We start from the raw sequence: 23,829 nt of genomic DNA, 5'->3' as shown, positions 1-23,829 counted from the left end.
TTCCCCAACCATGTATTTTTGTAAATGCTGTAACATTTTTGCTCTTTCACGTTTTCCCTCCTGCCCTCAGACTCATTTTTGCTGACAACCCTGTGCTCTCAAAGCCATGTTCTAGGCTAATATTATAACAGGGAAGCTCTCTATAGGTGCCAGTTGCTTCTCTTTTCTTATCATCAATTTTTAGTTAGTTTTAGCATCATAATAGAGAAGAATTATTTTCCTGACTTGCCACCAACCACTTCTCACTTCTGACACTCTACCAAACTGATGGATGTTCTACATAAAGCAACACTTTCCTTCTTCCCTTTTGATTTAGTAGATTTTTTTTTATTTGAATGTTTGTTTCAGTCTACATATTGAAATAGGTTTTACTGGGCACCTTTACTTCTCAAACTTTCTGCATTCAGGTTTGTAAAGAAAGGCAGACTTTTCTTCTCCAAGATCAGACAGACAGCACATTCTTTGGCCAACAAATTCTTGTTTCTTAACAATACTGACATTTTGCTCTGCCAAGTTGCCAAGTTGCTTTTGCAACTGACATTTTGCTCTGCCAAGCATTTAAAACTGCATTCCTTTTAGAGACCTTCTCTTCGTTACAGTCTATATGTAACTGTGATACATATTTTCTCTGTATTTGGGAAAACCTAATAACAGATACAATTTACCACCAAAAATAATTGCAGTCATGACTTCATCATAGACTTTTTCCTACTTTTCCAGTACTTGTTTGATACTTTCTTTTTCTAGTAAGCAAAAATTCTAAGCCCTTGTCCTCCAGTAACTGTCTTTCATTTTCTGATACATTCAAAGATAACCTTTGGAGGCATGCCTTTTTCTGGGAAGCCAAGTTCTAACAGCAGAAAAAAATTTCAAAGGCTGTATGGAGAGCATCAACTACAATGGCAATAATATCACTGACCTTGCTAGAAGGAAGAAATTGGAACCTTCTAATGTGGTAAGAACATAACTTTATCATCATCTAAACTTCTGCTTCTCCTTCTAAGGAAAGTTTGTGAGTGTGTGTGACAGATGTTCTGAAATCATATAAAACTAAGTTTGTCACATGCCTAAAGATTTCATTATACATACTTTTATGATTTTTGTTTGTTTGTTTGTTTGTTTGTTTTTAATATCTGGGAACCTGTTTCTGCTGGGATTTAAGTTTCAGCTTTACAGAATTAGCCTTCAGCATCAGATGAATGCTTTTTAAAAGAAAACCAGTAGATCAGTATATACATTTTTGCTTTCATCTTATAGTAACCCAAAACTAGGATAGACAATATTTATTGTTAAATCAATTGCAGTGTGTCAAGGATCTAAATCCTGTTATCTTCCATCCCCACAGAGCAAGTTGCGTGGGTGTGCAAAATCATTAGAAAGGGAAGGCTCAGAGCCATTTTATGGGAGCTCCGTAAAGCATCAAGATACTAAACTTTGAAACTGTTATTTAGCTTATTAACATTACAGGGATTATTAACATTACATTCTATTTTTTTTCTCTCCAAAGCATTCATAGTTGCTTTCATGTTTAAACTTGTGTCTTTCTGTAAGGGTTGATCAGGAAATCACTTTAATTTCTGTATTTTTAAGAATCTAGGCGTTCCTAAAATAGTTGGTGGATTACATGAGCAATGTGGGTAGGAAATAAATGTATTATTACCCTGAATTTGAGATAGATCTGTTCAAGGCATTCTTCTGTACAGTACTGCAGCCTTCACAAAGCCCTGCTCACAGTAGGTATAGTTTGATTACTGCTTTTTTTCTTTATGTATTTTGCATAGTACATAACAGTAATGAAGAATAAGATAGAAGATAAACATGTACAGTAGAAATAAAGTGCAGTGATTCTTCTTGGACAGATGTGCAACTTCTGAGATGTCTGTAGGACAAATTCCAGCTTTTGAAAAGCATAGCACAGCTAACAGTTCTGTAGAGTGTCTATAAACTCCTCTTTCTGGTTTATTTGGATGTGAATTTTCTGTTTGCTTGTTTTGTTTGTTAGTTGATTACATTCTGTTGCCTGTGACATTAAAGCAAAATCTACATATGTAGATTTGGTAGTGTTAGAGGTTTACCACTAAACTGTGGCATGCTAGTTTAATCTGATGATTCACTTCTGAGAATATAGAAACAGAAGTGAACTTTGCTTTCAGATGAATTATTTAAATTTCTTCCGCTCTTCAAAAACAGAATCAGTTTCACTTATGAAATCAACATGGATGTTTATGTTTCTTACAAAAAAAACTTTTATTCTTCTAGTTTTGAACCTGATTTAGCATGAAAAATACTAAGCTGAAACTACTATTCTTGTTAACCACGTTTATGTTAATGGCACTTAAGCAATCCAACCAGGATCAAAGCTCCATTGTAGGAACTGTGCAGATGCATAGCAGTAGACATATCCTGCCCCAAAGAAAAAGCAAAAATAAGTAACGTAATGAAATGGAACACAAAGTAATTGGTAAAGTTATAAGAAGCATCATAGGGGGAAAAAAAAAAATAGATGGACAAAGAATAAAAAAGAGGTTTGAGACAAAAATAAAAATGTTCTTACTGTCAGATTTCAGAAGTTGTACAAGGAAAAGGAGTAAAAAATTAAATTTATACAACGAGGATGTCCAGAAAATCTAAGAAGTTAATCTTGATTTTACATTGAACAAAAATAGAATGAATAAAAATCCTTAGGTCTCACAAATACGTATGTTATGATCATAAATGCACCATTAAGAGTCTTTCAACATCTTCTTAAGCAATTTATTCATTTTATCTTTAGAGGGTAACAATGTGGAGCAAAAACGTTTTGCAGTCCTCTGTGATAGAACAAGTGGCAGCAAACCTTTGAGGAGAATGAGTAAGATGGATGGCCTTAAACAGTTTTTGCTTTTATTAATGGAGCCTGATTTGTTTTCACAGAAATGAGGCAAATAATAAACATACACAAAAAGGAGAGTAGGAGATAGAAGGACAACAAGAAAAAAAAAATGGAGTGTCAAATTTTCTCCCAAATGGACTTGCAAGAGTTGACAGTGACTTACTAGAGCATTAATTTCTTCTTTACAGCTTTATTCAGGTCTAAGACAGAAAAAAAGAACATGCACACGAGTCTTCCAATCCATATTTTCTATGTTATTTAAAGTAATAAGGTTATGTATGGTATTTTATGTTGGTTTCATTTACATTTACAGGTACTAAAATCTAACAAGTTTCTCAAAACCTGTAAGAGAAAAATGCTGAGAAGAATCAAATTTATTGCTCTCTCTCTTCACATACATTGGGCTTATGATCCTCCCACTTCAGTGGCTGCTCTTCCATGTATTACTGAGTGCAATCATGTACAAATATAAGATAAACATTTTCTTTAAAGTATTTATAGTATGTTGCGCTCAAATAAATATTTGAGAAAAATAAAGAAATAACCTGACAGCTATTAATCAGAGTTTTATTGCCTTTAATATATGATCCATCCTGATACAGCAATTATTGTTGTTTTAGTAAATGCATTACCTCACTTTTACAGGTTTATTTTCAGCCAGTATATATATCCTTTTGCTCAACACAACAGAGAACTTTCCAGTAGCCAAAAAACATTCTGCCTTTAAATTAAATTAATCTTCTTGGAAATATTACTCTTCCAACTCTCCTGTTCTGTATGTCAGCTACTGCTCAAAGCTGTCTACTGTTCCTCCTGTTAACCATACAGTTATTAAAACTTGGTATATGAATACCTTTTCATCATATTTATCCACAATAAATGAATGAGACTTCTCCCCATAGAATCTTTCTATGAAACTTTCCATCCCTCTGTCTTTCTGCTAAATCTCAAATAATCTGAACTGCAGTTCATTTAGATATTAGACCTCAGGTTCAGATAACATCCTTGAGGTAATAAAATGTTATTGTCTGACAGATCTAAAGTGATATGTTTCCTGTAGAAAATGCCATGGGGCACTTACACTGAAACTGAGAAGTGTTTTTCCTTCTCTTGCTGAGTGAGGGTTTAAATAGGAAATGCATATACACAGAGCAAAATTTGGAAGGTAACATTTCCCATCAGGTCTTTTCAGTATTACAGATACTAAACTGTACAATCAACGTAAGTGAAAGCAGATACCCGTGAGATGCTTGTCAGCATGATCAAGATGAGACATGAATGCTGTCTTCAAAGGGCAGCATGGTGACTTAGAATATTTTGAATATTAAAATATATTTTCTTCTTATAAAGTCAATTTTGTCTCTGTTTCTCCTTACGTATTTACTTTTGGCTAATGACTTAAAGCAATGAATGCAGCTACATGAATAGGTATTTAGATTTTTGAGTACCAGAGAACTTAGAAATAGACATGCTTGTATTCTGTTTTATGTGTTTTACTTGTAATCTGTTTTTGCTTCTCAGTACAATAGGCTCTCAAACCAGTCAGAGCAAGAAAAAGATTTTTAAGACTTGCATGTGCTGATTAAGGTGATTGAATTTTTTCTACTATTATTTTCCTTTTAGTTTAGCAATAAAGAAATACATTAAAAAAATGCAGTAGGGGAAAGATCTGCCCATGGATTTGTTGTATTTGTGCATATCTAAATAGCAGTACAGGCATCTTGTCATCCCAAGGACACCATGGAGTATTCCTATAATATAAAGAGAGATGATGGGGATTTTCTAATAACTAAATTGGAAATCAGAAATGTTACTTTTTTTTTTTTTTTCCCAATTTACCAGTTTGCAAGCAATGCCTCCTTTTCCATAAAGACAGCTCTTCAAGAAAGCCCATTTCTAACACTCACAGACCTGTGCAGAACACCGTTTTTCATAGATGACAGACAGTTTTTTTCTCCGCAGGAAAGAATCCACAGCTCTCCATTTTCTGTAACGTCCTCTCTGAAAGCACAACGTGTGTCGCCCCTGGAACTTCTAGCTGCCTTATTAGAGGGGCTTTTCCCTTCTATTCCGTTCGTCACAGAATGCTGAAGTGTAGCATCGGAAAAACAGAGAAAAACGAAATGTCGCTAGGAATAAAAGGAAAGGCATAAGAATGAGAGAGAAGCATAGTGCAGAATGCATGAACACAAGGAGAAGACAGAACCGCTCCTTTGCGATGTGCGCAGAAGAAGCCGCTCGTCCGAGAAAAGCGTCCGCCTGAAGTCGCTCTTTCTCGGCATGCGAGAGAGACGAGACCGCTGCTGAAGGCACAAAGCAGCATTCGGGGAGAACCGCGATTTAACGTTCAGCAACTGCAAACTCTCCGAAGTGGTTAACAGAGAGTGGCGCTGTCAACCCACGAGAGCGAAATAGCGAAATTGCTATGCCGAGAACGTGCGATTTCAGAATACTGCATTTCCTGAAAACAGGGGGTTTTTTCTCCGCAGGAAAGAATCCACATCTCTCGACTTTCTGTAACGTCCTCTCTGAAAGCACAACGTGTGTCGCTCCTGGAACTTCTAGCTGCCTTGTTAGAGGGGCTTTTCCCTTCTACTCTGTTCGTCACAGAATGCTGAAGTGTAGCATCGGAAAAACAGAGAAAAATGAAATGTCGCTAGGAATCAAGGGTTAAGAATGAGAGAGAAGCGTAGTGCAGAATGCATGGACACAAGGAGAAGTCAGAACCGCTCCTTTGGGATGTGCGCAGAAGTCGCTCGTCCGAGAAAAGCATCCGGCTGAAGTCGCCCGTTTTCGGCATCCGAGTGAGAAAGACAAGACCGCTGTTGAAGTCTGAAAGTGGTATTCGGGGAGAAAAGCGATTTAACGGGCAGCAACTGCAAACTCTCCGTAGAGATAATGTCATTGGATTGGAGAAATGTGGTATTTCGGGGAGATAATGTCCTAATTTGGGGAGAAGATGCCGTTCTGTGAGGGGGAAGCATGCATTTCTGAGAGAAAATCTCCTATTTAGGGTGAAAGTGTCATCTTGCTAACGAACTTCATGGAGAAATTATGAGGTATTTTTATGAAACCTGGTATACCCTGGAAAGAGTATATCTGTGATCAAATGCCATATTTCTGGGAGGGAACATCTGATGTGGGGGGGAGAAGGTGATGTATGTGTGAGAAAGCTGGTGTTTCTGGGAGAAAATGCCAGGTATTGGTGAGGAAACAGATGCTAGAGAGGGAAAAGGCCATCCCTTTGGGACAGAAGTTGTATTTCTGGGAGAAAATGCCCCAAATCGGGGAGAAAGTGTCATCCGGAGGCATGTCATGGAGTAGATTTGGGAGGAAATGGAGGTGTTTCACAGAGTAGCGGCACTTCTGGGAGAAAATGTCCTCAGTGGGAAAGACAATGTCCTCTTGAGGGAAGAAAACAGGTCTTTCTTACAGCAAATGTCATCCAATTGGGAGAAAATCTCCTCTCTTGGGGAGAAAAGTGGTCTTTCTGAGAGAAGGTGTCCTCTTCTTGGCTGCAAGTGTCCCATTTGGCATTGTCATGGAGGCTTTTTGGGGAGAAAGCGTGTGGCAGTTGTAAGAGAAGGGGTATTTCTGGGAGCAAATCTCCTCTTTTTGGAAGAGAAGGTGAAATTTCCAAGGGAAAAGTGGCATTTCTGGGAGGAAATGACATAGCTGGAGGAGAAAAGTGGGAACCGGTGGGAAAGAATATCTTGTACTGGAGAGCAACGGTGGTCTTTTTGGTGTGCCAAGTGGTCTCTTGGGGAGAAAACGTGGTAAATAGGGGAGACAATGTCCTCTGGAGGAGTGTCAAGTAGTATTTGGGAGAGCAAACGTCAGGTATTTCTCGGAAACCGGCTGTTTCTGGGAGATAGAAGCAGACTTGGTTGGAAACTGACAGGTGTTTGTGAGAAAGCTGGTATTTTGGGAAAAAAAAGGCCGTTTTTTAAAGAATAAGCTGGCATTTCTGGGAGAATATGTCCCATCTTTGGGAGAAAACGGGTGTATGTGGGAGAAAATGTCGTGTATTTGGGAGAAAGCTGGTGTATGTGGGAGAAAAGGCCATTGTGATGGGAGTCAGTGTGATCTTGAGGAGTGGAAAGCAGTATTCTTGAGATGAAACGTGAGGTATTTCTAAGAGTCCTGGTATTTCTGGGAGAAAATGTCTTGTTTTGTTTTATTGTTTTTAATATTTATATATTTTTTATGTTGCAATTTCAAGGAAACACTTCAACAGAAATTGCTTTTAATTCTTTTGGCATACATAGAAGATGCGAAAATGCACATCATATTTTCACATGAATGTAGTAACACAAAAAAAGTTCAAAGCAGTAACTGATACACTCAATTATAAAAGCTGCCCTTCCTGTGCAAGAAATGTAACTCAGCCCTTGGGCTAGATGCCATTCTGTGTCATTGATGTAAACCTGGCGGACAGTACAAATACTCTGAATTTAAAATGGCATGACTAAAAATGGAGTCTTTCCTCTAGCTTTTAAGTTTTAAGAAACATAAAATATGGACGTATGCTTGGCAACTTTTCCTTTCATTATATACAAAAGTGACTCTCTCTAAAATAACTGTCAAACTAAGAGGGACTGTCAGAAACCTATCACAGGAGGTAATCTATTTGCTCAGGTTGCTGAAGAGCAATGAAAAAGTAGATATTGAGTTTCAGTTTTCAGCACATCCATTAAAGTCCCATGCCTGTAATTAGGTCTCCTACCTTCCAAATAGAATTTTAAAAAAGTTTGATACACGATTATTTTAAATTATTTTTCTATAATTGGTTAGTGGTATTGTGGAACACATATTTAAGGATTAATGATGAGAAAGATTAGAAATCCAAAAAGTGTAAAATTCCATGCAAACTCAATTAAGTTTCAAGGACATTTCCATCAGAAAGAATGGAAATGAAGAAAGAACGGAGCCCCCAGGCTGGTTGTTGAGTGAGAATTACTGCTTACCCAGCATCCGTTTGCTTCATCAAATGTCCCCCATCTGCTCACAGAAACCTCTCTAAGATGCTTTTGTGAAGAATATTTGGCAGCATGTTTCCCAGGGCTGATGCCTAGAGGAGAGGGTTACATGGAGACTTGCTGTCTATCTTGATGGCAAACCCCTCCTAAGTAGGAATCCAGAGCTGGTGACTCACTTTGTAGTCTTGTATAGGTCTGGGGCAAGACAACATTATGGCAGTGGGGAGATATTCATGGTCAGGCTGGACAGGCCTCTGAGGTCTCTGACCTCTGTGGGTGTCCCTGTTCATTACTGGGGAACTGGACTCAATGGTCTGTAAGAGTCCCTTCCAACTCAAAAACAAATTCTATGATTCTATGATTCTATGAATATTCCTGGTTTTATTACAAGTACAAATACTGATAAAGCCTACATTCAAATTGTTTATTCCTTGCTTTTGGAGAAGCTAAAACACTAGCACTAAGAGTTTTCATCAACGTAGATAATAGCTTGTCAGTTGTTATGCACAGTGGTACGTGCACCCAGTTTGAAATTTCACTGCCATTAATGTTTTTAATTTTTTAAGTGATATGACACAGTACATGCAATCAACAATAATGAACATACCATGTTTCAGGACCCCTGATCTCTCAGCTAGTAATTTAAAATATTTTCATGTGTAGAGACAAGACAAGTATTATGTCCTGAAAGGAGTCTAGGTCCCCAGCACTATTTCTCTCTCTATTTGATCCCTAAAAACAACTGTTTTCTTGCCAAAGATTTTGCATCGTTAAATCTCCTTTCTGAAACAATGAATATTGTGTAGTTGCAGGCCACTTTTTCAAACCTGTGGACATTCCCTTTGCTTCTACTTCTTTAAGCAACCTGCAGTTGCAATACACTTTTGCAGTACAGTCTTGAACCTCTTTATTCCTTGTTTTTCAGTCACCATGGGCTGTGTCTGTGCTGTCTTTGTAACCAGGAGCAGGGAATGACCTCTTTTCTCCCAGTCAGTTTTCTCAACACATCTACTGGTGTGGATGAAGCAAGCAAAGGCAACAAGAAAAGCAAATACAATTATACTATCAAGCAGTAGTATCATTTATTATAGATGATAATCACATGTTGGTTTGTCACTAGGTGTGTTTAATCAACGACTTTCTTTTTGAAATAAGAGTGAAGATAAAAGAAAAGTTCAAATAGGATTCCTACATGTCTCGTTTTCATTAAAGATTAGATCTGCTACAACACGATGAACTGAGGATAATATAATGTAACGTCCAAACACTTTTTTTCAAGTAATGTTAACACTGAATGAAAGGTATACAGGCTTCAATGAAATTAGGAAGTTGAGGCCTAGTTGAATGCTATTTGTTGTTGAATGGTATTTGTGACAGTGTTGAAAGAAATGGCTGATGTTATTGTAAAGTTACTGTCTGTCATCTATGAAAAACGGTGTTCTGCACAGGTCTGTGAGTGTTAGAAATGGGCTTTCTTGAAGAGCTGTCTTTATGGAAAAGGAGGCATTGCTTGCAAACTGGTAAATTGGGAAAAAAAAAAAAAAAAGTAACATTTCTGATTTCCAATTTAGTTATTAGAAAATCCCCATCATCTCTCTTTATATTATAGGAATACTCCATGGTGTCCTTGGGATGACAAGATGCCTGTACTGCTATTTAGATATGCACAAATACAACAAATCCATGGGCAGATCTTTCCCCTACTGCATTTTTTTAATGTATTTCTTTATTGCTAAACTAAAAGGAAAATAATAGTAGAAAAAATTCAATCACCTTAATCAGCACATGCAAGTCTTAAAAATCTTTTTCTTGCTCTGACTGGTTTGAGAGCCTATTGTACTGAGAAGCAAAAACAGATTACAAGTAAAACACATAAAACAGAATACAAGCATGTCTATTTCTAAGTTCTCTGGTACTCAAAAATCTAAATACCTATTCATGTAGCTGCATTCATTGCTTTAAGTCATTAGCCAAAAGTAAATACGTAAGGAGAAACAGAGACAAAATTGACTTTATAAGAAGAAAATATATTTTAATATTCAAAATATTCTAAGTCACCATGCTGCCCTTTGAAGACAGCATTCATGTCTCATCTTGATCATGCTGACAAGCATCTCACGGGTATCTGCTTTCACTTACGTTGATTGTACAGTTTAGTATCTGTAATACTGAAAAGACCTGATGGGAAATGTTACCTTCCAAATTTTGCTCTGTGTATATGCATTTCCTATTTAAACCCTCACTCAGCAAGAGAAGGAAAAACACTTCTCAGTTTCAGTGTAAGTGCCCCATGGCATTTTCTACAGGAAACATATCACTTTAGATCTGTCAGACAATAACATTTTATTACCTCAAGGATGTTATCTGAACCTGAGGTCTAATATCTAAATGAACTGCAGTTCAGATTATTTGAGATTTAGCAGAAAGACAGAGGGATGGAAAGTTTCATAGAAAGATTCTATGGGGAGAAGTCTCATTCATTTATTGTGGATAAATATGATGAAAAGGTATTCATATACCAAGTTTTAATAACTGTATGGTTAACAGGAGGAACAGTAGACAGCTTTGAGCAGTAGCTGACATACAGAACAGGAGAGTTGGAAGAGTAATATTTCCAAGAAGATTAATTTAATTTAAAGGCAGAATGTTTTTTGGCTATTGGAAAGTTCTCTGTTGTGTTGAGCAAAAGGATATATATTCTCTTTCAGTGACTTATGATTTCTATTGTGAGGTGAAATCCAGGGGATTTTCGCAGAGCTTGTTATATTTAAGGAAATAATGTTTCAATTTGAAAGGTCAGAACTGTCTGAAAAAAAAAAAAAAAACAAGAAACAAGAAAGAAGATAAACACTTGATAAATTGAAAGATTCTTTTAGAATCTACCAGCCAGAAAACTTTGCTTTTTCTCCAGAGGTATAGAAATACTTTTCTGTACTAAAACAGGAATTTGAGGTTTGCCGTCAAAGATGTCAAAGAATGTCAGGAAGCCATTAGATTATCCCTCTGGAGTACTATTTTGTATATCATCATGTGTTCTTCAAGAAAAACATTATTCCTGCTAAGGTGTAGGACTCTAACCTTGACCTTGTTGAACCTCAAGAATTCCCCCCCACCCAGCTCTCAAGCCTGTCCAGGCTGGAGTGAAATGGCAGCGCTGTATCAGCCACCCCTCCCTGCATTGTACAATCAGAAAACTTGCTGAGTTTTCATCAAGGGATTTTTATTAAGTCTTTAAGACTTACATATGTACTAAAGACTGAAGGCTAAGATGAATGTTAAAGTAAAATATTCTGTAACACTCAAAGTTTTGTTACTTGTGCTATTTACCAAGTCAAGGCCAAAGACTACCCATTTGGCTGCTGTCAAACAAGCTACAGCCATCTCAAATAAATTTTGAGATTTTGGTTTGCCAAGTAAAAATGAAGTCTGTTGTTTTTTTCTTGAAATGCAAAAATCTTACATACTACTCTATACTATTTGTAATCATCTAGATTGTTTTCAACACAATAAGAGAAAATAAATATGAATATAAAATTTTATCATTATATAGATCAATTTAAATGCCTTAATCAGAAGCATAGAGATTAATCAGAAGCGTGGAGATTAGACAGAGACTTGAAAAAGCGAATTCCCATGAATTGTGAACAATTTATCCAAACTTTTTTTTTTTTTTTTTTTTTTTTGCATTCATACTTTCCATTGGACCATGTTAGAGTACTATATCCCTTCATACACCACAGAAAACAGAAGTAGTAGAATTAATTGGCATAGAAGGTAAACCATAAGTATATTTAGTGAAAAATAAATTTAGTGAAAAATATATTTAGTAAAAGAATAGCTCTCACTATTTTTTAACTAGCAATTAATTGATTCTGCCTGTTGATTATTTGATTTTCTTGCCTCAAAACTTCACAGCTTTATCTTATAAGTTAATCATCCTATTGACCCTATAGATAATAAACACATGCCCGTGTACTAAAAGTGAAGTTCATTTAGATGTATCTTCTATGCATTATTTCATTTTTATTTTTGTAAAGTTTCACCAAAATATGTAAAACTACAGCTGTCTTCCTGTCTGTGTTGGAACTGCTAGGTCACTCCCCAAGCCAGTGACTGAACACCAAGTGAAAAGCCGTGGATAAGCCAGGAAACACAGGTACAAGCAATGCACATCCTCACCCTCATTTAAGGGTTATCACTCTCATTTAAGGGGACAGCAATTCTATTTGGAAATTGTGCTTTTCTTGAGATCTGCTGGCCTAGAGTAATTCAATCAGGACTCATCTGGGTCTCTAAAAAACAAATATTTGATTATTGAATTAGAGTCTAACTTAAAAAGACAGATTAAAAACAGCCTAATTGGGTCCTATCATAACTGTGAAAGCAATTAAATGATATACAATGATTCCAATCCTCCACCAAGAGGGAAGGAATCAGAACTGTAGTTGCTGAATTAGGTATAAACATTCTGGTAAGCCAAGTCAATAAGAATCCCTCCCAGGCATCGCAAACTACTATTACAAATAATTTTATAAGGAAATTTGTTGTGCTCACCAGCTAGAAAGATGGGAATCCAAGTGAATTTAATATATTGGAAGACTAGATCTTGTTTATCTTTTCTGTTTATCTGAGCTCCATTCATGTTAAGATAGAGTTCACTGAATATTTTGGAGGAATCTCAAGAGAATGAATAATAGAAAAAAAAAAGACTCTCGTTCCACGGTAGTCTCATTAGTGCAGAAATGTGCCGTAATAAACTTTGCTGTCTGCACATTAGCTTATGGTTCTTCCGTGTAATTCCTTCCAATCAATTCACCTAACTACTTCTAAGGCTAGATTTAGATCATGTCTTGAACTCAAATGCTGAAGTTTTAGAATATTTTAGCATTTAATTAGCATTAAAAGCTGTTAATGTGCGGAAGTTGGTAAATTATGGTGAATAAGAACTAAGAGGCTTAAGATTTTCCCAGCAAATATATGTCATTACAGGTAGTAGGCATAAGTACAGCAAGGCTATGAAATGCATGACACAACTGCAACTAGGTTGTGATTTTAGTTAATTTGATCCTACATACCTCCCATTAGACAGGAGTGAAATTAGTTATATTTTTCTCGTGCAGTTATGTGGAAGGCTGTACAATAGACTTTATAGAAAATTCTTTATCAGCTTTAAGTAGAAAGTAAGTGCATCTTGTATGTCTAGGACTGCTACAGTCAGACCTCTTCTTACCAGGGTCAGACCATTTTTGAACTCTACATAAGACCTCCAGTTTTGTATGCTGAAGTCTACTGATTCCTTTCATGAGAAGGGAAGAAGAATGTTGCTGTGATATTAGCCTAAAAATAATGGCATTCATTCCACAGTCTTCTCTGGCAGATGTCATATTTTACTCTTACATTCACACATATAACTAATTTTGTCATTCACTGACTCAAAGAAGAAAGAAAGTATTAAAAGAGATCAAGACTTACACAGAATGACTAAGCAAAAATAAGGGTCCATACAATGAAAATGAAATAAGTGAAAATGAAAACAGTGAAAATGGTAATTCTTCACGATATCTCAACTGTGATATTGGGTTGCATGGAGACAAAGCATAATGGATATAAAAACAAATGGCTTCATGGGAATCTTTGATCATTAGCTGCACTGGCTATATAGACTGAAAAGCTTTATTCTGAATATTCAATTCAGCTTACTTCAGAACAAATTCAGAATATAGATAGGCTACCTCTACATCACAAGTGTTGAGAAATTTTTGTTGCTGTGGGGAGTGGTCTAAAGTAACTACAACTAGGCTTGCAGTAGTTGTTATGTGTGTTTTCTTTCCAGTATGTAAAGTCAATGAAATCTGAGAACAGTTTCATCTCGAGATATGGGCATCATTAGTAACAAATTGATGAATTTCTTCTCCCTCATGTTATTTGGCTGGTCAACACTTTAAGTATCAGAAGTCCTCAATAATGTCTCTTCTGAGCCTTCTCTTTTCCAAATCAAACAAACCCACATGGTCTTCTTCTGCAGAGCTGCTCTAAGTCCATTGATCACCAAGTCTGTGCAGATTTTTGAGATTGTATCAACCCAGGTACAGGACTTTTTACTTGGTTTTGTTGCTCACGTGCTCATTCCTCAAGCCTGTCTGGGTTTCTTTAGGTGCCATCCTTTCCTTCTGTTGTGTCAGCTTGGAACCAACCTTGCTGAGGGTGTACTCAGTCTTACGGGCTATTAAAGAACTCTAGTCCCTATTTAGACCCTTGAGGTACATGCACTTATCATTGGTTTCCACTTGGATACTGAGCCATTAATCACAATTCTCAGGATGAGGTCACCCAGCCAATTCCTTTCTATTGCATGGTCCACTCTTCAAATCCTCAACTCTCCAATTTAGAGACAAGGCTTTTGATATGGGGTTGTGTCAAAGGCCTTACAGAAGTCCAGATAGATTACACCAGTTGCTTTTCCCTTCTCCACTGGTGCTGTCAGTGTTATGAAAGGCCATCAAATTGGTCAGGCAACATGACTTAAGACTTTTTGGCCGTCTCTAATCAGTTCCTTATTTTCCATATGCCTTAATGTAGAACTAAGGAGGATCTGTTCCATGATCTTCCCAGGCACAGCTGTGAGACTGACTGGTGTATAGTTACCTAGGTCTTTCTTTCCACCTGTGATGTTTTCCAGCTACTGGAGACTTCACATGGCTGTCATAACTTTTCAGATATAATAGTTAGTGATTCAGCAGCAATATCAGCTGGTTCCCTCTTTACCCTAGGATTCATCAGGCAATTTTATGAAGTGCATGAACTGAAATGAACATGCATCCTACCTTCCAGAAGCAGACCTAATGCTCAGTAATTCTTTCATACAGCACTTCCCAAACACTCCTTAGATAAGTAATGAAAGCTTTTAGTTCTCCAATATGAGTATACAGTATGCTTGAAAAACGCCATAGTTTTTTCATACTGGCCTTGTGTTTATAACAGCTTGCAGAGTTTCTTTATTCTAGATTATTCTCAACAAGGGTATACATTACTCTCTCCTGTTGAAACCAAATGTTTTTGCACAGAAGACTGAAAGAGTTATGGAAGAAAGAAAATAAGAGGCTTTGCAAGCAAGGAGTGAAATGTCTTCTCATTTTGCTCAGAATAAAAATATTTGTGGTTTCTTTCTTTTTTTTATTTTAATAACTTTTATTATTCCTGTAACCCTTGCTCAATGAAACACACAATAAAGGATTTGATTCAGTATGAATAAATATGCAGCTACAAATTTGATTCTTAAATTTGAAAAATTTAAAAATTTCCAGTTTTGAACTCTATTATGCTTTTAAACAATACCAACATAATTGTTATCAATTGAAAACAATTACCTGATGAGATATCTATTTGATTCTTCTTTACTTGGGTAACATTTATATGAACGCTGACCTTGCCTTCATTAATGTCAATCTCAACATTCCCCAGGCCATCTGCAAAGTTGCTGAAGACAAGAAGTCCATTGGGGTTCCAGGTTCGGAAAAGGAAACTGAGTGAAAACACATCCTGGCTTGGACGTCCAGGAACTTCAAGGTAACTGGTGGCATTGAAAAAGACAGGCACTGTATGTGGCTCCACACAAGAAAAACTTAAATTTCCCTGAGTAAAACACACACACACAGAAAAAAACAAAAACATAAGTAAAATAATAAGATTCCACAAAATTCATAGACAGCTCTAGAAAAGTATTCTAGGTTTCATTTAATCCAAAGTTTGCTGTAGTGAGTGTAAGCTCCATGTAAAAATGTATTATTAATATCATTACTGTTATTATTTTGATGTATTTGTTGATATTTCTGTTTTTCCTAGAGGCTTGTGCCAAAGAATGGCTTAATTATATTTTGCATCGTACATATGTGTAGTAAGATGCACACTATGCCCTTTAAATTGTCATCTAAGATAAACCTTGCATGAAAACTTTAATGTTCCCATTTCAAAGAGGAAGAAATGAATCAGAGAGAAACTTGAACCTATTCATAGTCAGCAAAGACACCTGTAAGAGGGTAATAGCTCATTTTTTCATGAAAATGAAGTCAAGTTTCCAAAATATCTTTAAATAAACAAGTCTATGTACATATACAATGTGTGAGGTTGTAAAAGAAAGACATATCGTAACTTGTGAGCAACTATCTTCTCTGTTATGTTTTCTGCTGGATAATATTAAAAAAGCAAATGCAGTAATTCATGAAGCTGAATGATTTGGAGTAGCTGACCATGAACAAAATCTAATAATTGTGATAATTCAGTCATTTCCTTTGTAAAAGAATTCAGAGTTTGCACTCTGTAAAATTTCATTCCTAGGAAAACTGACAAAAGTCTAGTAAATTATCCTGAATTTATAAGCTTTAAAATATATTTGTAATAAGACCAGAACTATAGACATGAAATATTCACTCTGGTTCTAATGTCTTTTCTCATGAGAGAGGACAACACCAAGCCATATTATAGACACTATTTTTTTTCTTTGAAATAATAATCATTGTGTAGCTCTTACTTTATTACTTTATAACATAATGCATTTATCTAAGGCAATCTCTCTCCAGAACTGACTTTTTAATTAATCAATGCATAGAATACAAAAACTTCTTCTATTGAAGAACAGCTCTACTATGTGGCAAAGTGGACTGTGTTTTATGATTGGGTTTTCTGATGTACTATGGCAAACCAATATTCTGTGGTAATTTCAATTTAGTTTCGGAAGGTAAGATTTTATCTGATACAGTACAGAAATGATAGTGATGATCAGGGCAGCAGTTCTGTTGCTTTATATTTCCACATTAAAAATTATTAAGGACTGAACAACATTGTCTCAGAGGTACTTAGATGTTTAGATATAACATTCATCTGAATACTGTTTAGAATTCGAGTAGGAGTCACATAGTCAGATATCATGGTCAGCACGTAAATATTTTAAACTCCAACTTACTGACGTCTTGTAACTTTTTTTTTTTTTTTTTTTTTTTTTTACTTCATGTTGCATAAATGCACCTGAAAATTCACCTTGAGGGAAGTTAAAGCATTTTGAAGCCAGACAATAAGTTTGTAAGATCTGTTTGAGGATGTCCTAAATAAATCTTTTTAGAAGTACTTGTTTTCAACTGGAGCATTTAATCTATAATATGAGTTAGAGAAATTACACCACTTTTTCAGTAAAACCAAACGACCTTCCTTTAGCTGGTCTGACAATCTCCTTGAATTTATTTTTTTTTTTTCAGACTAAAAGTAGCCCAGAGAATTTTTTTTTTTTTTTTTCAACTTACTAAGCAGTAAGTCCAAATAGCTAACACATTTATTTGGATACTGTTAATCTGAGCATTTCCAGATGTGTCACACATTTTTTTATTCAATCCTAGATTTAACATACAGAAAAAACAAACAAACAAACAAACAACAACAACAAAATCCTAGAGATCAACTGAAATACCATTTGTAATCCTTTTTTAACATTCTCAGTATAAAATTCACCTTATGAGTAAGAAAATTTATTCTGTTTCTGTGTTGGGGAAGCCCTGCATAGATACGGAGGTCAACAGCATTTTGTAATAGCTGGCACCTTGTGGTTCAGTTACAGACACCAGCCACAGATATCATTTAAGTAGCACTCAGAAAGCACTTTGTTAAACATTTATATGTTTTTCTTAAATCATTGTTAATAAGAGGTACTAACAATTTATAAATAAGAAGAAGTCTTTCACATCCAATTGACACTCTCAACGCATACTGATGCATAAGATACTTGCATGTAAAGCACTTCCTTAGGCTACTGGTGCCAAATACATTCAATTTTTATTATTATTATTTTTTTAAAAAATAAGTGAGCTCATTTACCATGAACACTCTAACCGCAGAAAAGTTTTCTTGAGGAAGTAACACATAATTCCAATTTCTCTGCTATCCAAAACTGTATTTTCCCTGCTGAACCATTTAGATTAATCTGAACTGAATTATCAGTTCCCACTATCACTGTACTTCACAAGAGAATCCCTCTTTTAAAAAAAGCCCATTGGATACAGATTGGTCACTAGATCTAGCTAAAAGTTAGAACTAACCTGCAGCTTGTTTCTGTAAAAGAATCCCTGTTTTTCAAAGAGTAAGAGATTCATTTGTATAGATTCAGAATAATTTACTGAATAGCTCTGTGGGCAGTGAGACATGCAAATAAAACATGTAGCATGTATTTATACTGAAATATGTGCATTTATACAGAAATTATTGCTCATATAGAAGAATTACTTGTAACACATTGGAAGGGAAATTGTGAAAATATCTTTATTTGGGCAGTTAGAACTTTGCATTATGATACTTATCTTGCAAATTACCTTCAAATTTACATTTTATAAATCAATTTTGCTTTGAGATGTTATCCTTTGTCGTAATACTGCCAGGTCTTAAAACTTTTCCCATTTAATTGAGATACTGGCTGAAAATAAACCTGTAAAAGTGAGGTAATGCATTTACTAAAACAACAATAATTGCTATATCAGGATGGATCATATATTAAAGGCAATAAAACTCTGATTAATAGCTGTCAGGTTATTTCTTTATTTTTCTCAAATATTTATTTGAGCGCAACATACTATAAATACTTTAAAGAAAATGTTTATCTTATATTTGTACATGATTGCACTCAGTAATACATGGAAGAGCAGCCACTGAAGTGGGAGGATCATAAGCCCAATGTATGTGAAGAGAGAGAGCAATAAATTTGATTCTTCTCAGCATTTTTCTGTTACAGGTTTTGAGAAACTTGTTAGATTTTAGTACCTGTACATGTAAATGAAACCAACATAAAATACCATACATAACCTTATTACTTTAAATAACATAGAAAATATGGATTGGAAGACTCGTGTGCATGTTCTTTTTTTCTGCCTTAGACCTGAATAAAGCTGTAAAGAAGAAATTAATGCTCTAGTAAGTCACTGTCAACTCTTGCAAGTCCATTTGGGAGAAAATTTGACACTCCATTTTTTTTTTCTTGTTGTCCTTCTATCTCCTACTCTCCTTTTTGTGTATGTTTATTATTTGCCTCATTTCTGTGAAAACAAATCAGGCTCCATTAATAAAAGCAAAAACTGTTTAAGGCCATCCATCTTACTCTTTCTCCTCAAAGGTTTGCTGCCACTTGTTCTATCACAGAGGACTGCAAAACTTTTTTGCTCCACATTGTTACCCTCTAAAGATAAAATGAATAAATTGCTGAAGAAGATGTTGAAAGACTCTTAATGGTGCATTTATGATCATAACATACGTATTTGTGAGACCTAAGGATTTTTATTCATTCTATTTTTGTTCAATGTAAAATCAAGATTAACTTCTTAGATTTTCTGGACATCCTCGTTGTATAAATTTAATTTTTTACTCCTTTTCCTTGTACAACTTCTGAAATCTGACAGTAAGAACATTTTTATTTTTGTCTCAAACCTCTTTTTTATTCTTTGTCCATCTATTTTTTTTTTTCCCCCTATGATGCTTCTTATAACTTTACCAATTACTTTGTGTTCCATTTCATTACGTTACTTATTTTTGCTTTTTCTTTGGGGCAGGATATGTCTACTGCTATGCATCTGCACAGTTCCTACAATGGAGCTTTGATCCTGGTTGGATTGCTTAAGTGCCATTAACATAAACGTGGTTAACAAGAATAGTAGTTTCAGCTTAGTATTTTTCATGCTAAATCAGGTTCAAAACTAGAAGAATAAAAGTTTTTTTGTAAGAAACATAAACATCCATGTTGATTTCATAAGTGAAACTGATTCTGTTTTTGAAGAGCGGAAGAAATTTAAATAATTCATCTGAAAGCAAAGTTCACTTCTGTTTCTATATTCTCAGAAGTGAATCATCAGATTAAACTAGCATGCCACAGTTTAGTGGTAAACCTCTAACACTACCAAATCTACATATGTAGATTTTGCTTTAATGTCACAGGCAACAGAATGTAATCAACTAACAAACAAAACAAGCAAACAGAAAATTCACATCCAAATAAACCAGAAAGAGGAGTTTATAGACACTCTACAGAACTGTTAGCTGTGCTATGCTTTTCAAAAGCTGGAATTTGTCCTACAGACATCTCAGAAGTTGCACATCTGTCCAAGAAGAATCACTGCACTTTATTTCTACTGTACATGTTTATCTTCTATCTTATTCTTCATTACTGTTATGTACTATGCAAAATACATAAAGAAAAAAAGCAGTAATCAAACTATACCTACTGTGAGCAGGGCTTTGTGAAGGCTGCAGTACTGTACAGAAGGAAGCCTTGAACAGATCTATCTCAAATTCAGGGTAATAATACATTTATTTCCTACCCACATTGCTCATGTAATCCACCAACTATTTTAGGAACGCCTAGATTCTTAAAAATACAGAAATTAAAGTGATTTCCTGATCAACCCTTACAGAAAGACACAAGTTTAAACATGAAAGCAACTATGAATGCTTTGGAGAGAAAAAAAATAGAATGTAATGTTAATAATCCCTGTAATGTTAATAAGCTAAATAACAGTTTCAAAGTTTAGTATCTTGATGCTTTACGGAGCTCCCATAAAATGGCTCTGAGCCATCCCTTTCTAATGATTTTGCACACCCACGCAACTTGCTCTGTGGGGATGGAAGATAACAGGATTTAGATCCTTGACACACTGCAATTGATTTAACAATAAATATTGTCTATCCTAGTTTTGGGTTACTATAAGATGAAAGCAAAAATGTATATACTGATCTACTGGTTTTCTTTTAAAAAGCATTCATCTGATGCTGAAGGCTAATTCTGTAAAGCTGAAACTTAAATCCCAGCAGAAACAGGTTCCCAGATATTAAAAACAAACAAACAAACAAACAAACAAAAATCATAAAAGTATGTATAATGAAATCTTTAGGCATGTGACAAACTTTGTTTTATATATTATATGATTTCAGAACATCTGTCACACACACTCACAAACTTTCCTTAGAAGGAGAAGCAGAAGTTTAGATGATGATACAGTTATGTTCTTACCACATTAGAAGGTTCCAATTTCTTCCTTCTAGCAAGGTCAGTGATATTATTGCCATTGTAGTTGATGCTCTCCATACAGCCTTTGAAATTTTTTTCTGCTGTTAGAACTTGGCTTCCCAGAAAAAGGCATGCCTCCAAAGGTTATCTTTGAATGTATCAGAAAATGAAAGACAGTTACTGGAGGACAAGGGCTTAGAATTTTTGCTTACTAGAAAAAGAAAGTATCAAACAAGTACTGGAAAAGTAGGAAAAAGTCTATGATGAAGTCATGACTGCAAATATTTTTGGTGGTAAATTGTATCTGTTATTAGGTTTTCCCAAATACAGAGAAAATATGTATCACAGTTACATATAGACTGTAATGAAGAGAAGGTCTCTAAAAGGAATGCAGTTTTAAATGCTTGGCAGAGCAAAATGTCAGTATTGTTAAGAAACAAGAATTTGTTGGCCAAAGAATGTGCTGTCTGTCTGATCTTGGAGAAGAAAAGTCTGCCTTTCTTTACAAACCTGAATGCAGAAAGTTTGAGAAGTAAAGGTGCCCAGTAAAACCTATTTCAATATGTAGACTGAAACAAACATTCAAATAAAAAAAAATCTACTAAATCAAAAGGGAAGAAGGAAAGTGTTGCTTTATGTAGAACATCCATCAGTTTGGTAGAGTGTCAGAAGTGAGAAGTGGTTGGTGGCAAGTCAGGAAAATAATTCTTCTCTATTATGATGCTAAAACTAACTAAAAATTGATGATAAGAAAAGAGAAGCAACTGGCACCTATAGAGAGCTTCCCTTTTATAATATTAGCCTAGAACATGGCTTTGAGAGCACAGGGTTGTCAGCAAAAATGAGTCTGAGGGCAGGAGGGAAAACGTGAAAGAGCAAAAATGTTACAGCATTTACAAAAAATACATGGTTGGGGAAAAATAATTCCCTCCTCCCCCTTCACCCCCCTTCCATATTATAGTATGTATATAGTTATCTTAATCAAAAAAGTAACCAAGGAACAAAGGCTATAAAATACAGGTGTTGTGCTGTTTCCTGTTCAATCATCCCTTCCCTAGGGAACAATCTAAATACTAAATACTATTACTAAAATTCTGAAAAATGAAAGTAGTATTTCTGACCCTTATTACTACTTGGGAGAAAAAGGAGATATCATATGAAGGACTTGGAATGGGAAACTCGAAGTTACTGTAGACAAATTGTTGGATAGCAAAAAATACAGTGAGTTGTGGCCAGTTTACCAGGCAAAACGTTTACTCTTTACATAGTAAATTGCATGGACAAGACAGTGTTATACTACTTTGCATGCCCAGAATGGGAAAAAGCAGATTTCAATTCAAAACTTAAATATCAATAATCAATGGAGACAATTGTGAATTAATTTCTTTTTTATTTAGTTTATAAACAAAAACAACAGCACAAAAATGTTTCTAAAAATCTGTTTTTACTCATGACTGGAAAATCCAAATGTGATTTCCATGCATCTCGTGGGCCTGAGATAAAGACAATTTAAAAGGAAAGAAAGAAAAAAAAAAGGGGGGGGGGGGATGCTATGATGGTAATGTTTAATATTCGTGTGGGGGGTGAAAGGTGTACTTGAGTTGCCTAAGCACAAGCTTCTACTGCTATTGGTGATACCTGGGGTAGTGTGCCTTAGTAACCTCTGCTTTCTGCTTGAGGAGGTATGCATCTCTATAAATTCTCTGCCATTTCTGCCAACACCATGGGAGTGCTGCAGATATCTAGGGGATATATGTATATAAGCTGCTCATTCAGTTTACGTGTTTGTCTTTTTCTTGGATGAGAAATAGTTGCTGTTTATTATTTCCTTAAATGCAACACAAGCATTTACTCATAATATCCAATCTGAGAACACCGTTCTTGTAACTGCTTATGAAAATCATAGATACAGAAATCAAAAGAAACTGTTTCAATCTGCTTGCATTTAAGGAAATAGGAAGTCTCTTTCCACCCTTGCGCATATTTAAGACTGTTTTCTGACAAACTGCTAGCTAAAGGCTTCAGTCTTTCTTTTTGTGCTTACTCCCTCAATGGAATAGCTGAGCTTTTGTAACTGTCCCTACTTTGAAGTTTTCTAGTGGATCCAGGTTGGTTTAAGTATCCTCTATTCCTCACTTCTTTCTTTTCTACCATTTTCTTCAAAAAGGAGCATGTTAAGAACATAAATTTCTATTCTGTTAAGAGTCTTCTCCTGCAGTTAGCTGGTTAGTAAATAATACTTTGCTTTCAGAAGATAGGAAATGGATTTGTGGTCATTCTAGATGTTTCTTATCAGGTAAACTCTCATATGTATGTGTTGGAGAAATTCTAATCAGTTCTTCAGTAAAGGTATTATGAAAGCTCAGACAGACTGTTCTGTCATTATTTACCAAGAGATCTGTCTCTTCCGAAAAATAAACAAGACTTTTTGAATTAGGATGTAATTTCCTTTTAAACTGAAAAATTGGAGAAAGACATTTTCTCAAGGGGGAACTGCAGTGGTTGGAAAGAATCTCTGCAAGTCATTGAGTCTAACATGTGGCCTCACCAAGGTAGAGAAGAGAGGGGAGATCACCTCACTCAACCTGCTGACCACATTCTTTTTAATGCATCCCAGGATACCATTGGCCTTCTTGACCACAAGGCCACATTGCTGGTTTGTGGTCACCCTGCTGCCTACAGGGACACCCAGGCCTTTCTCTGCAGTGCTTCTTTCCAGCAAGTCAGACCCTAACCTGTACTGATACATGCAGTTACTCTTCCCCAGATGTAGGACTCTGCACTTGCCCTTGTTGAACCTCATAAGGTTTCTTCTCTCCCTTTCCACCCTGTCCAGGTCTTGTTGAATGGCAGAAAGATAAAAACTGATCAATGCTTCTTGAGGGAAATTCCCAATGTATTTTAGGTGTATACAAGATTATGTAATACTGTGTGAATGTTGTTATGAC

At 35.6% G+C, this 23,829-nt stretch overlaps 1 long non-coding RNA gene across 1 annotated transcript in view; it reads left to right on the top strand.

Annotated features, from left to right (window-relative positions):
• The first annotated feature begins 1,712 nt into the window (after positions 1–1,712).
• LOC149916338 (uncharacterized) overlaps positions 1,713–23,829 on the top strand; it is a 152,127-nt gene continuing 130,010 nt past the window's right edge. Inside the window, exon 1 of the long non-coding RNA XR_016469972.1 lies at positions 1,713–1,733. This is a non-coding gene — a long non-coding RNA (uncharacterized LOC149916338). The remainder of the gene's footprint in view (positions 1,734–23,829) is intronic.

The sequence above is a fragment of the Phasianus colchicus genome, chromosome 11, assembly GCF_987193195.1.
Source record: "Phasianus colchicus chromosome 11, bPhaCol1.hap1.1, whole genome shotgun sequence".
Classification (NCBI taxonomy): domain Eukaryota; kingdom Metazoa; phylum Chordata; class Aves; order Galliformes; family Phasianidae; genus Phasianus; species Phasianus colchicus.
This window is presented reverse-complemented; position numbering and strand designations above follow the sequence as displayed.